The 15,615-nt window shown below is 39.0% G+C and overlaps 2 pseudogenes across 1 annotated transcript; one reads left to right on the plus strand and one right to left on the minus strand.

Moving 5' to 3' along the window:
• Nucleotides 1–3,356: 3,356 nt before the first annotated feature.
• On the minus strand, nucleotides 3,357–4,880 carry LOC146476794 (uncharacterized; annotated as a pseudogene). The gene is made up of 5 exons (XR_014865455.1): nucleotides 4,426–4,880; nucleotides 4,092–4,165; nucleotides 3,741–3,853; nucleotides 3,540–3,635; nucleotides 3,357–3,438 (listed from the first exon to the last, which is right to left on the minus strand). The product of XR_014865455.1 is annotated as an uncharacterized LOC146476794 (transcript).
• A 6,746-nt stretch (nucleotides 4,881–11,626) lies between these two features.
• LOC146476795 (uncharacterized) lies at nucleotides 11,627–13,856 on the plus strand (annotated as a pseudogene).
• Nucleotides 13,857–15,615: the final 1,759 nt, after the last annotated feature.

The raw sequence follows: 15,615 nt of genomic DNA on the forward strand, positions 1-15,615 counted from the left end.
TTATGCTGTAATCATCATCCAGCGCCACTGATTTCGTTTCGGGCTCGATCGCGAGTTGATAATATTCTTCGTATGCCTGTAAACATCTACCGAACGCGGCTTCAACGTCTTTCCTTATCACACGAACTTCGCGATAATTTTCGGAATTTTGCATCAGTAATTCGACGTCTTTGTACAACCTGTTCAGATATCCCAAGTGACCCGCTTGACTCTTCTTGAGGGAAAGCATTTTTTCGCGAGTGACACCTTCGACGTCGAGGCGTGAACTTAGTTGTCGAATCCTTTCAACATGATCGAATTCATCGCTCGCTTGCTGGTCCAACGGAGGATCCATTGACATAATTCGACCAAAATACAGACGAATAAACGATCCAGTAGCGTAATCCTTGTCAGAAACTGTAACGAACGCACCGGTAAATTTATTTCAACGTCCTTGACAGTTCCTCTAACTGTAATTAATACGAAATCATGACCAGTGGTTTCTGGAACAGAAACAAATAAATACACTGAGGCAAACGATAATTACAAGATAATACTAACAAAAGGCAATAAAACAGCAATACAAAGGATAAACGGCAAAGGACAACATGAACGTACCTGACAGTGCGGATATATAAACTAACAACAGGACAAGCGAAACTGAATTAACATGGAAACCAACGGCTAACAATAAAGTTTGGCGCGAATGAAAATATTTAAATGGTCCACGAGGGGACTGGCACTAGGCGCCTACGATATATACCGCTGAAATAAGTATTGTTGCAACACCCTACCAAACATAACACTCCAGCAGGCATGCTTGAAAACCCACAAGTGCACCTGGAAGGGGGGGGGGGTCTCCCATATGAAAGTGGCAGGGGGCCTATCATTGCACCTTCTAGGGGTTAAAATTCGTGGTGCAGTACCCCTTAGGGTAATAAAATCTAAAACAACTTCCATCAGAGGTGTGGTGGTACCTTTTATAGCATTGAGCTGAAAAACAACACTTATAAGCACTGAGACACACGCACCATCCCCATGGTACGGCCAATACCGTACGCATGCGCACAACCATATCACCCGGGCAGTGGCAGCCATGGACAGCTGTTTCGCCCTTGTTGGGGCTCATCAGCATGGCATAGCCGTCGGGTCAAGAAGCGGGAGTAAACCTGCTGTCCATGGCTGCCACTACCCGGGTGATATGGTTGTGTGCATGCGTAGGGTATTGGCCATACCAGTGGGATGGTACGTGTGTCTCAGTGCTGATAAGTGTTGAGCTGAAAAAAACTACAAGTCAGTCAACTGATTTGGAACCGTTTAGGGTTACAAAATTGTTCAGACCCCCACCCACAAAAAAGAATTCTCTACTTTTTAGGGGTTCATTTCAAAACTTTTTACAATCACCTGTCACTTTTATATTGTAGCACCCCCTCCCCCTTTCCCACGCAGGGAAGTGCAACCACGCCATTTTGCATAGCTCAGTACAAGCCCACAAACACAGTGTCAGTTGAACAATCATGTAAGATCAAACAGGTACATATATGATCTGTGAGTGGTCTCCCTTGCGACTCTGTTTATGTTGATTACATTTGTCCATTGTATGGTATTTCTCCGTTTCTTATTACATGTTGTTTGTGGAAATTACTATTACTGATTTCCTGAAATAGTGGTTTTCAAGACAATGATTATAAATTGACATTGAAAAAAGCCTGGGTACTTATATATTAAAAAATAACAACAACAAATTCAATTGTTATATTTTTGAATGAATCACCTAACTGGTTTGTATATAGAACTTCTAGTACTTCAAAGTTTGCTTTGTTTGCACCCAACTTATACTGGGCATCCAAATGTGGTACACTATCATAACCATAAAAAAAAACCAATATTTAAAATTTATATAGCACTTTTTACATGTTGATGATCAAAAGTGTTAGCCAGCACCACACTGTACAAACACCATATATTTACATAATTCTTCCTCTCAACTATAATAATTTAATGCAATTTTTTGAAAATATCTTCTTATTACCTATATAGTTAATTAATAGCTGAGTATACATATTTAGAAAGTATAATATAAGTATTTAGCCCGAAGAAACGAGACAAAATGGTTGCTCTGAACTTAAATGTCTTCTCCACCAGGACTCTTGTCTCTGCCAACCGATTGGGATGTCGTGCATGCTGATACATTTGCAAGGACAACGCTCGGTTCACATTTTCATTCTGAAAGAAAAACCCTAAGTAAGTAAAGAAGTGAATGAAGGATACATGTGTGGTACTTTGAATAAATGACATGCTTGCAGTACTGAGTAAGGATGAATTTATTGACAGAAAATTTAACAACAAAAATATAAAGTTTGTTACCCAATCAAGCCAGCCAATTCGATTCGCATATTGTAGGTGTCATCCCCATAATGAATCCTCTTAGAGACATAGATCAGCATTGCTGTGTGAAAGGACTCAATCCAATATGTTTCCCTGCACTGAGAAGGGAGAAATAAAACAACATTAATTTTAAATAAAATGCCCACTTGCAACAGTTTTGTTACCGAAAGTGAACCATGACATTGATAATAATTATTATATAAATTATTATATAATTATATAAATATTAATTATTAATCAGTAGAAAAAAAGAGAGAAATCAACCAAGGAGTGGTAACCCACATGTAGTCAGAACCATGTCGGTAAATACTTGTTCCAGTTATTGCTTTTTTGTAGCCAGCCACAGCTTCAGGTTTCCTCCTTAGTCCTTTGAGCCCCCAGTGGGGCTTCAGCTTCAGCTTCAGGTTTAGTCACCTTTTTCTTGCTCATGACATACCCATCTTGCCTGCACCTTGACTCAGCATGGCATTTGCCATGGTTTCCCTGAGGATAAAGAAAGAAAGGTGTAGATAATTACTAAAAATGATTTGTTTTTTTCCTGTACCTTTTTTTATGTCTGAGAGGGATAGCCTGAAATGTGTTGTGGTTCAAGGATGATGTCATTTGTTTTGTGATGAAACAAGGAGACCCTCGTGCTCTTCCTTTTTTTTTTTTTTGGAATTGCTATGTTAGAAGTCACAAAATATCAAAAACTTAATGATGACCATTAGCAAAACCACTGTATATAAATTTATCCATGAGTTGTACCCGATAATGGTCAACATTTAGCAAGTCGTCACAGAAGTCGTCCTCAGTGAGTGGGCTGTTCTTCATGCAATAGTACACATGAGTCCTTGTAGATTTTACTGATAACATGATAACATAATTTCCGTTAGGAATTAAATTCAACATCAAGTTGTTCCCCAACAATTTAAAATGCTGCTAAAATTTAAGCCTTTAATTTAGAATGAATTAGAAACTTTATTATTTACCTCACCTTTGTCAGACAATTAAAAAAAAAACACTTATTGCCTTCATCTCTCTGTGGTCCAGAAGCAACTTTCTTAATCGCCTTAGTTACCGATTTTGCACCTGTCAATGCAACACATTTGGATGAGGAGCACCACAGACAACGGTTTTCTTGGAAAACAGGTGAGTGCAAATGATAAGATTTGAAACAAAGAAATCATTACCATGCCATGAATCAAATGAGTTGATCATTCCTTTAGACAGGATCCATGCCTTTAGCTGCAAGACAAAGTCATGAGCTACTTTGGTAATTCGGAAACCTATAAGAAAAAGATATGAACTTTTCAAAGCCTGACATTGCACCATGCATTTAACCAATCATTATCTTACATTTTGTGGCAGATAAACAATAAAAATCATAATACCTTGCATCTCTGAAAGGAATGTTAACAGTTCTTTTGTCATGGGAACCTCACGGCTAACTGCAGAATCTTCACTGGCCCTACTCCAGTTCAAAAATCCTACCACCTTCTTGGTCCTATAGGAAAATTGATCAATACAAGAATAAGAAACCACAATGTCGACACAAGTAGAGATATGTACAATGGGCCATAAACTCTCTGAGACATGGTTGCATGGAATCTTAGAAGTTGTACTAAAGCAAATGATTTTCTTAGCATAAGGTATCCAGAATCTTGACTACAACTTCAACAATTCTCTGTAGAAACAGTAACTCACTAATAGGGAGAGGCCCGTTGTCAGAGTATGTCACTTACCAAAAGGAGATAGCTGACACAGTTGTGTGGGCTGCTGATCTGCTTGAATCATGTCGTGCATCTGTTATGACACACTGAAAGGGAAAAAAATTGCAGATATCTAATCAGGACCAATACTCCAAATAAACCTGTGTGTAAATTTCTCTCAATATGCCTGGATAATTCAATTCAATTTTTTTTAATGCTAACCTTAAAAATTTCTAGTGGCAAATCATGTGTAAGATCAAAGAAACAACATAAGCATCAAACTGAAAACTCGGAAGTAATAAATGTAACACAACAATCACTCAATAAATTATCTTTTTTAATAAAAAGTACGACAAAATATTGCTACCTCTCCATTGACAATGTAACCAGGGTTATTCTTTACTTCATCTTGGGCAGCAACCATCGATTCAGTACAGACTCCCTTTACTACAGCCATGTAATGGAGCTTTTTCAATACTGTTATATATATAAAAATTATAATTAAACGAGAACTTGTGTGAAAACAGCACATAAGTTATATAATGTCATTTCTATAAATAAAAAATAGGGGCATTCCACAACTATGCTGGAAAGTGAATTTGCTAATGAAAATTATTAGACTAAGGATTGATTAGTTCAAATATGTGTTCAATTGACTGTAAAAATCTTTATTTTGGAAACCAGGGAAATACAATTACACATGAAAAAATGCTGTTTACTCAAGAGAAGGACAACTATATAACTACTATTCTATAACTACAACCAACTAAATGTGGCTAACCTGTGTCAAAGGGTTTTTCACCCTCTGAACCAATATTTGCTGCTTGACAGAGACTTGAATGGATGAAAGCCACTTGAAGGAGTCACCACAGACACATGAAATCCTTACAGACACTGCATGACTCTGCCTATTGAATGATATGGAATCAGGCTCGAGTGGTTTTCCACAATAGCAGCATTCCGCCGACAATGAAATAGAGAAGAAAGAAAACAGAGAACGTAGAGCCCCTTCACTACAGAGATAGATGGGATCATCCTCAACAGCTGGGGTAGAAACTTGAAATTGTTGAGGACTAGAAGTCTCAACATCCGCAGAATTTGAAGACTGCATTGGGGAATCCATACGAAAAAAAGGTAGAGACATACGCGACCTCGGCGTGGAAGTTGCAACAGGCATTCCCAGCGATTGCCTTGGACTAACAGACGAGTTAGCCGACGTCGATAGGTTACTTTGGCTGGCTAGTGGTGACCCTTAAGAATCGTAAATAACTATTTTTAATTAATTACTTTTTATTTTTTATTTTTTACATATACAATTTGTTAGGCGCATTTGATCATATACACATGCTAATTTGTGCCATACAAATATTAATTATTATTACTCAAGGATGCTTCACCCTTCCTTTGCAATTGCAAATTCACTTTCCAGCATAGTTGTGGAATGCCCCTATTTTTCAGGTTGTCTTAATTCGCTGACGATAATACTCTGTTAAGGATTTCGGAAAAATGCTGGTCTATCTCTTAATGTAAAGAAAACAAAGGCGTTTTGGTTGGGACGATGGAAAAACAATAGAAATCACAGGCTAACCAAGCGCACTATTAGTAATCACGGACGTGACTCTTGCTGATAAGCGGTGTTGTGTTACAAGTATTTCGAAATATTCGATCTATAAGGGTTTGTATGGGAACTCAACGGTTTTGCTTCGAAAATTCATAAAAGTGTATATTTTGCAAATAAAATCAACTTACCCTTTTCCCTTGTGTATTACTTGGCGTTTGCTGGCTCCTCAGGTCGATCTGGTGCGATTTCAGCGAGTTATCGTCATTTTAGTTTTCACTGCCGATACTGTCCACTATAAAAGAAGGGAAGGCTGGAGACCTCTGAGCGAACCCTCGCCACGCGAAAGCCAATAAATTCTAAACAATTCAGCTTCAGCTCCCAGAATTGCCACCAGTGAGGCCGCAGGTTAAAGGTCTACCCGTGAGATTCGTGCTAGCGTCCAAATTCCCTTTCACGGGCTCTAAAAGGGCTCCATTTTGGAGCGATTCTGACTATCTTCACTTCGCCATTATGCGCGCTCCCAACGGCTGTCCTACGAAATTCGAACACTCAAGCTTAGCAACCGCGTCACAGAGACAAAATGGCATTCACCCGAGGGGAGGGTCGTTACTTCTGCCCTCGTGCAAATTGACACCGTCGGGGAGCCGGTGCGTGTAATTCGAACGGAGACCACACGCGTGACCTGTCACTTGAAAGTTAACTTGAAACCGCAAAAGGTTTTATTCCTCTGTCACGGATTTACGCAACTCGTGATCTGTCACTTGAAACATTTTAAAAATGGACTTCTCGGTTTTTAATTTTTAATTTATTGAAAGATACAAATCGCTGTGAAATTTTACATTTAGATCAGAAGAAAAGTCTTTTTTTTTTAATAAAAATGCTTGAAGGAAAATTTTTTATTCAGCTTGTTTACCGGCTTGTGGGGGAAATTCCCAGCAGGGTCCCTTGTAAGCCGAAATGCTAATTGTGTTGTCACTTAGTGCACGTGGAGGAAAAGTTTACCTGGCACGCGGTCTTCGCACCGTCGGAAGCAAGAAATCGATTTGCGTATCAAAGAAATTCTTTACGACAGGAAAGGAGTAAATCAATCTACGTTTATCTTTTATCGGATTTATCAGTGAATGTTTCAAAGGTTGTCGCTTTCCGATGAACGCGAATTTGACCGAAGAACAGGAGGAAATTTTTCAGTTTGCCAGGAATGGACATAATATATTGATTACAGGTCAAGCGGGAACCGGCAAATCATGGGTGGTTAACTGCATCAGAGACGATTGCAAGCAGCGTGGCAGGAAAGTGGCTTTAATTTGCTCGAGTGGTGTCGCCTGCCAGGTTTATGAACGTGGTGTGGCTTCAACTTGCTTGCTTGCTGTATTTATGATACGTTGTTGTTGATCCCAGAGGCAAGCCATTTCTTCGGGAACGTTTTCCTTGGAAAGTCCTTGGAACATGCTAGTAAGGTCATCATTATCCCCACTTTCAATCTCAATGGACTCATCATTGAACTTGTCCTTCCAATACTTCTCCCTCTTTTCAGCATTGAGCCGTCGTTTTCGCTCATGGTGGAGCTGAAGAACAACCTCCTCCTTACTCAGATACCGTTTATTGCATTTGGTATGGATGCCTTCTCGTTTTTGCCTGCGTTTAACTTTACTTTGGTGTAGCTTTAACAAGTGACGACACTCCGGGCACTTTGAATCTGGAGGGGAGAACACTTTACACTTTAAAGAGTAAGCCTTTGATTCTTCTTCGGCTGTGGTTCCTTGTTCCAAATCTCTGAAGGTTCCGTTGACGTGTGGGACAAAAACCTGGAGGGACTCTCCAACGAGGAGTGAAATTCCAGAGCAAAAGGACGACTTCTCGAGATAATTTATAACAATGCCCACTCGTTCTTTTATTGGCAGAGATTGAATACCAGCAACATCACTTATGTCCCTTTCGCATCCATGCGCTCTAATTGTGATAATGGCATTGGGAGAATTTTCTGGCCTTGTGACAACAATCTCTGTTGACGCTCTAACCTTATTAAACTCCCACTTTTCCATACGCACAAAACATATGCAATGTTGGTTGTTTTGCACCATCTTCCATTCCTGGGGAATAACTAGGTCGCATAGTTCATCCATTAGAGTGTTGGTGATTTCAACTAAAGGACTAATGCGGGATGATGGCTTTTTCTGCATATTTAAGTATACAGTTTGTTGATAATTACGTGGCCCTCTCCTCGCTTTTCTGACATTGCCATCCCAGGCATCTTGAACAATCAGACCCAAAGAAGAATGACCTAATGGTGGACAATTTACATTTTCCTTGTGACTGTCAGCGTGGTCGGTGATGTCTTGACAAACGGTAAAGGAACCTTCATGATATTCATAATAAGTCATAATCCTAGGAAAAGGAGTATCACGGTTACCGTCATGACCAACATTGTCTGAAATGATTTGAATTTCTCAATTTAAATTTTTCCTTGAATAAATAGACTTACCATATTTTCCAGTCTGTTGAATAGCCAAGAGATTTCCGTTTTTTCTTTGGAGGGTAATCCTCGTTGCGGCTAGCCGACTTTGACAACATCGTTATCGGATAGGATTTTGAAATAACTCGAAAATCCCGCAATTTGTAAGGCCAAAATAACTATAGCTCTTAAAAGAACTGTTGTATAAAATATCTTGATAAAACAAAACGACTAGAGGAATTGATTATCTGCGAGAGATAATTTGAACAGTGTCTGAACCGTTGAAACCGTTAACGAGTTGCGTAAATCCGTGACAGAGGAATAAAACCTTTTGCGGTTTCAAGTTAACTTTCAAGTGACAGGTCACGCGTGTGGTCTCCGTTCGAATTACACGCACCGGCTCCCCGACGGTGTCAATTTGCACGAGGGCAGAAGTAACGACCCTCCCCTCGGGTGAATGCCATTTTGTCTCTGTGACGCGGTTGCTAAGCTTGAGTGTTCGAATTTCGTAGGACAGCCGTTGGGAGCGCGCATAATGGCGAAGTGAAGATAGGCAGAATCGCTCCAAAACGGAGCCCTTTTAGAGCCCGTGAAAGGGAATTTGGACGCTAGCACGAATCTCACGGGTAGACCTTTAACCTGCGGCCTCACTGGTGGCAATTCTGGGAGCTGAAGCTGAATTGTTTAGAATTTATTGGCTTTCGCGTGGCGAGGGTTCGCTCAGAGGTCTCCAGCCTTCCCTTCTTTTATAGTGGACAGTATCGGCAGTGAAAACTAAAATGACGATAACTCGCTGAAATCGCACCAGATCGACCTGAGGAGCCAGCAAACGCCAAGTAATACACAAGGGAAAAGGGTAAGTTGATTTTATTTGCAAAATATACACTTTTATGAATTTTCGAAGCAAAACCGTTGAGTTCCCATACAAACCCTTATAGATCGAATATTTCGAAATACTTGTAACACAACACCGCTTATCAGCAAGAGTCATGTCCGTGATTACTAATAGTGCGCTTGGTTAGCCTGTGTAGAAATAAACCTCCATAGCCCGGTTAGGATACTTGGGATATATTTTTCATACAATATTAAGGAGAATAATGAACTTAACTTAGACAAAAAGATCCAAAGGATGCAAACTAAGCTGGATATGTGGAGTTCACAGCATTTGACGATATTTGTTGGGGATTTCGGAAAAATTGCTAGTCTATACTGATGAGCAAGATCCAATTACTCCAGAATAAAGCAGCTAAATTAATTTTAAATATGCCAAAGCATTTATCAGCAACAGAAGCCCTTGATCTACTTGGTTGGGATACATTGGAAAAAAGGCGAAGATCTCATCGCCCTTTTTTTAGTTTATAAGTCCTTGAATGGTCTGATTGATTGGAATTTTAATTTTATCATTTTAAAGACATTCATGATTATAACACTCGTTTTAGTAGTAACATCTGTAAACCACAATCAAAGTGCTCATGGGGTCAGCATCGCTTTATTTGTCCTGCGGTAGATGACTGGAACGCTCTCCCAGACGGCATTAGGAACATTTCCAATTTAATAGTTTTTAGACGACTTATTAGAAACATGTAGACTCTTTTATCGATCTTATCCTTTTTACTTTTTATTTTTATTTTTAGATAGCTATATTTGTAATTTTTTTTGTATTCTTACGTAAGATTTATGCAGGGCCTCACTGAAAACCACATTTTGTGACGTGGGCTCCCTGTTAAAATATCGTATTTATTTATTCCTTAATATAAAGAAAACGAAGGCGCTTTGGTTGGGAAGATGGAAAAACAATAGAAATACACCTCCATAGCCCGGTTAGGATACTTGGGATATATTTTTCATACAATATTAAGGAGAATAACAAACTTTTTTTCGACAAAAAGATCCAAAGGATGCAAACTAAGCTGGATATGTGGAGTTCACAGGAGTGGACGATATTTGGAAGGGCAATGTTAATTAAAACATTGGGTATATCGCAACTGATCTACTCGGCCTCTAATCTGGATGTCCCCCAAGGAATTGCGGACATTGTCAAAACCAAATCTTTTAAGTTCTTCTGGAAAAACAAAAAAGATGAAATTAAAAGATCAGGCCTCTACCAAGATTTTGACAATGGCGGAATACGTATGAACGATTTTGAGATAATGTTGAAAGCTCTGAAACTCGCTTGGATCCCAAGATTGATACGGACTTCAGACAGTAGTAATTGGTGTATCATTCCAAAACATTATTTCAAAAGGAAGGGAGGATTTAACTTTCTACTAAGGTGCAAGTATGATACAAACTACTTGAACGACCTCCCGATCTTTTATAAGAAGATACTTGATTTCTTCAACAAATTAAAAATTCTTCATACCTACGACCAAAAGCAGGAGTTAATTTTGTTTAATAACAAAGATATATTGGTGGATGGGAAATCCATTTTTCTCAGTGAATGGTTTAAAAAAGGTGCCCTCACTGTTAATGACCTACTGAACTTTCTCGAGTTCCTTGAGAAAAATTCCTGTGAATCCAATTTTTTACAATATTATCAAGTTGTTAGCATTATTCAAAGACGTTTATTGTCTGTAGCCAAAGGCTCCGATACCATCAACAAATCAATCTTTACCAGTGGTAATAATATATTTTTCCTGAATGAATCGCTCCAAATTAATTTTTATAAGGCTAAGTCAAGGGACTTTTATAATTTGCTTAACGCCAAAATGCACACTGAGGAACAAACGGGCCCTAGACTTTGGAGGGAAAAACTTTCATTAAACAAAGACGCATGGACTAGTATCTCTAAATCACTGAAAACCAGTTGCAACCAAACCAAACTAAAAGAGTTTCAATTTAAATTAATCCACAGGACGATAGTTACTAAGAAAGAACTATTCAGATTTGGTATTAAAGCGGACGATGAATCTCTATACTGTGGAGACAAAGATTCAACAGAGCATTCTTTTACCAAAATGTTTAAACAAAAGGTCGTGAGCTGGTTCAATAACCGAAATGCGTGCCAAATCTCCCCTACCATAGATGAAATCTTGTTCGATATCACTTCAAACTCCCAGGACACAACAACACTACGGAAATTTAACTACACTACCTTATTTATGCGCCATTATATTTATTCTAACAAGTTAAATATCATGGCCATCTCCATTCACGAGTTTATCAGTCCGATTCCCATTAAATACAACCTTGAAAATTTGTCTTAATTATATGTTTTATTGAGAAGTACTCCTCTCTCCCCCGTCGAAGGTTTTTTTTTTCCTTTTTATTTTCCCTTTAAAATTCTGTTATCAGTGTAGTGCAATAGACAAGCCGGCCATCATTGAAATGTAATTAGTTTGTACCGTCATCGGAATGTATTTGTTCTATTATGTACTCAAAATGTGCAAATAGTAACACTCTGTATGTAGCGACTACCCGTAGCCATAGCAAAAAAAAGTACGGTAAGGTCAGCAATATAATGTGTGACAATGCATATATGAATAAAAAAAAATCTGCAAGAAGTTAAGATTAATGAGATTCAGTTCAGAAAATGCAAAAATGTTTCTCGGCAATATGTTCCAGTGTATTCCTTCTAAAGGTCACGTAAAGAATAATAACTCACTGTCACTTTATAAACCTTTTTTTTTCATGCTTGTGTGAACACCCTGCTGATAAGTAAATGCTTCAATATGATCTGAATTTAAGTGGTTTTCTCCCTTTTTTATAGATGTCTTTTCTTCTAAGAAGAAAGAAAGCAGCAAAGCGATAGATAGCGTCGCCATTTTGAATGGAATGTGCGTTTGTTTAGAACTGAGATTTTTAGCGCCATGGTAACGCAATGTCACTGCTTAAGGACTCTATTTAACAGGGTGAAATTATAAAGGATTGTACTGATTGCGATTTAAAAATGTGGCCATTGGCCTTATTAACGTGGTTCCACTGTACAAAGATGGTGTCTGCATCTAGATCTAAGAAGAAAAGAATGCTTTTGCTTATGTGAAATTGCCAGTCACTTATGAAAGAAAAACATGGGCTCGACAATGACTGTTATGAAGGGGACAAAGAGGAGCGTTTCATACGCTATTCCAGGAACTAGCAGCCGAAGATACTCCGGGTTTCAGTGACTATACGAGGATGCCCTATCCAAAATTTGTTGCTTTGGCTCAGCTGATTGGGCCAAATGTTAAGAAGCAAGATACTTTTATGAGCATGTCTATTCCCCCAAGTGAAAGGTTGCCCCTAACTATTTGTTTTCTCGCAAATGGTGAGTCCTTTCAATCCCTCTCCTTTCAGTTCAGGATTGGGAAAGCAATTGTAAGTGGAATTGTCACAGAAGTTTGTGATGCCATTTGTGATGTTCTTGGAAAAGACTTTCTCGAGACACCCAACCTAGCAGAAAAACGTAATGAAATTGCAGAACTGTTCTACACAAGGTGGAACATACCGAACAACTTCAGAGCCATCGTCGGTAAACAAATTCTGATCCAAAAACCAGCACGTGCAGGTTAACACTTTCATGATTACAAAGGAAATTAAAGTATCATTGCCCTTGTTGTTTCAGGGCCAGATTACGAATGTTTATTCGTCTATGTGGGCACCAATGGAAGAAACCCAGAAGAGCATGCTTGGGGCAGGTGCTCTCTTAAACAGGCACTAGATAATCTAGACAACCCATTAAATACACCACTTCCACACCCACTCCCAGAACAAATAATCCCAGTTCCTTTTGTGCTTACAGGGGATGAGGAATTTGGTTTATCAAAGTATATGTTAAGACCTTTCCCTGGCAGGAATCTTACTGTAGAACAAGGAATCGCCAATTATCTTATTTCTGGGGGAAGAAGAATGTTTGAAAATATTTGGGCAATTCTGAGTAACAGGTGGCGTTGTTTTTGGGTCCCATTTTTACTAGCTCCAGTTAAGGGATAACCTTTGCTGCGCTTACCCTCCACAACTGGCTATGAGCTCATAGAAGCAGGCGGAATATTTATTGCCCCCTGCCCCTGTTGATAGGGAGAACCTTGAGACAGGAGAGATTATTACTGGGTCATGGAGAGAAGACACCCCAACAGATTCATTTCTTGATTTCCAACCTTCGTTCTCAATGAATTTCCCCAGCGAGGGTAAGAAGATGCGTGAAGAATTCACTCAGTAGTTTAACAATGAAGGTGATTTGGTGTGGCAAAGACATGCGTGGACACTCAAGCGATTGAATTCAGCTTGGAGCACAGAAATTGCATGTCCACATTGTCTCCTGTAAAAGAATACCGAGGGTGCATGGCTTGCCTGTGGTTCTGCAACTCAGCTTTCGCTTGTTTGTGTTCTTTTTTAGTTGTTTCTTCTCTTGTTTCTTTTTCTTTCTTGATAAGATTGTTCTCCTTTTCTGCATCTATTTCCACTGTTGCTTTCGACAATTTCAAATCATGATCAAAATCTTTGCCAATTTTTCTCAAACATTGTGTTTGTGACTTTGTAGCCCATGCAATTGTACAAGGGCGACAGTCTTTGAAATCCAACTTTCTTCAATCCACCCTTCTTCAAGATAATGGATTTTGGATGGCAGGTCGCACCCATTCCTTCATTGAACACTGAAATAAGCTGGCGCACTGTGTCACATTTTTCTTGAGGAGGTTCTGTTTAAAATAAGTTTTTGACAAATGCTAAACACAAATTAGTCATTTACAATTACAATGAAATGTTTAGTTGCGTGATCAACCATATTTTGTATTTCATATTTCAACGGAGAAACTGTAGGACAATTTGTTATTTGTTTCTTGCATCTTTTTTTTACAATGAAATAGTCATTTTCATAAGATTTTTGTATGTCATACAATGTGATGCTAACATTGATGTGCTGTACTACTGCTACTAATACAACTACTACTACTAATAATAGTAATAATGATAATAATCTTTATTCAATCAATAAAAGACATCAAAAGTTAGAAACATCAACTTTACATTCAAGAAAGTGAAAGAAACAACTATATTACAATTCAAACTGAGTCAAATTGCTAAGTCATAGTTAAAACATGGCCTATTTATAAACCAACTAACAGATGGAACCCCATATCCCCGTTTTATTCACATCCAGATTGTTGTACCACACGAGAAAATTTTTAAAAGCCTGCATGTTGTATAGCCCGTTCCCCCCTGGCCCCCTTACCGTTGGGGGTTCTGTCATTGAAAGCGTTGTGACCTATAAGCTCTTAGGTGTCTATATCTCTGAAGATCTTTCATGGAACGTACAAATAGAGCATGTAGTAAAAAAAGCCAACAAGCGTTTGTACGCACTGCGTGCGCTTAAGAAGAGTGGCCTCACTATCAAGCAGCTTGTGCAAGTGTACTGTAGCATTGTACGATCTTTACTAAAATATGCCTGCCCTGTTTGGGCAGCCCAACCAAAGTACTTAGATGACATATAGAATCTGCACAAAAAAGGCCCCTACGCATCATTCTGCCGAATTGTCACTATGGCGATGCCCTAATTCAATCTGGCATCACTGCCCTTTCCCAGAGAAGGGAGGAAGCTTGCACAAATTTTATCAAGCGTGATTGCCTGTCTTCTCCTGTCCTGAAGCCATTAATTCCTTGCATGTCAATTAACAGGCCATACTGCCTCCGATCAGGCGATCGTGTTCCAGTGCTTTTTTGTCCCCAAGACAAAGGGGTTCGCAGATTTCTGCACCATCAAGTATCAAGACCAGTTGTAATCCTTTTCTCTGTTATGTTTTCTCTGTTATTTAATGCTTCTAATCATATTCATATAATTATTTATTTGACTGTCTTGTACTATTGTCACTGACCATCCTTGTGATTCAGCCTTTTAGGCCGCGAGAGGGATATCAATAAACAATTATTATATTATTATTTGTTATTTTTTTCCCACACCTGTTATGTTGGTGTTTTTCAGAGATGAATAGAAGGCAGCATGAGGGGGCAGTGTTGTCTTGTTCAGCTTATTTAACCCATCCACCCACTCGTACGGGAAGAAACCTTTCGTCTGGTCGCACTCATACCCGCTTAGAAAATGGTCATAGCTGAAGCCTGGCGCAACATAGCTCAATATCCAGGAGCTTCAGAAAATCTGTCTTGAGACACATATGGTTGTTGTTTCTCTTGACAGTGAACTTGATAGGATGGTGTTTTATCACGTATGGGAACAGAAATTTTTTCGCAGCATTCAGATCATACTTGCCAGAATTAAAACCTAGCACGGGTAGCTCATTAAGGTAAACGTTCAGTTTTTCTTCCAGTTTGGTCAACACTTTGTTGTCACTAGTTGATGCCTCTCTAAGGAGCATATCTTCACAGTCCGCAATTTTTTGTCATCTCTGCCTCAGTTCTTTCCTTCTGTTCTGGTCCAACTCTATGTTCAATCTTCTGTAAAATGATATATCTTCATGTTTTTGTCTCATCATCGAGAAATGCGTGATCTTCGTTCTCTGGTTCAATTTCTTCTCCATCGTCTTCATCATCACTTGTCATTAAGTCGCTATCTCTTACATTGTCTCTCAATTCTTCTTCGCTATCTTCCTCTTGTTGGCTTTCAGCTTGCTGGC

Source organism: Pavona decussata, unplaced genomic scaffold (assembly GCF_977016875.1).
Source record: "Pavona decussata unplaced genomic scaffold, jaPavDecu1.1 SCAFFOLD_72, whole genome shotgun sequence".
NCBI classification, from domain to species: Eukaryota; Metazoa; Cnidaria; class Anthozoa; order Scleractinia; family Agariciidae; genus Pavona; species Pavona decussata.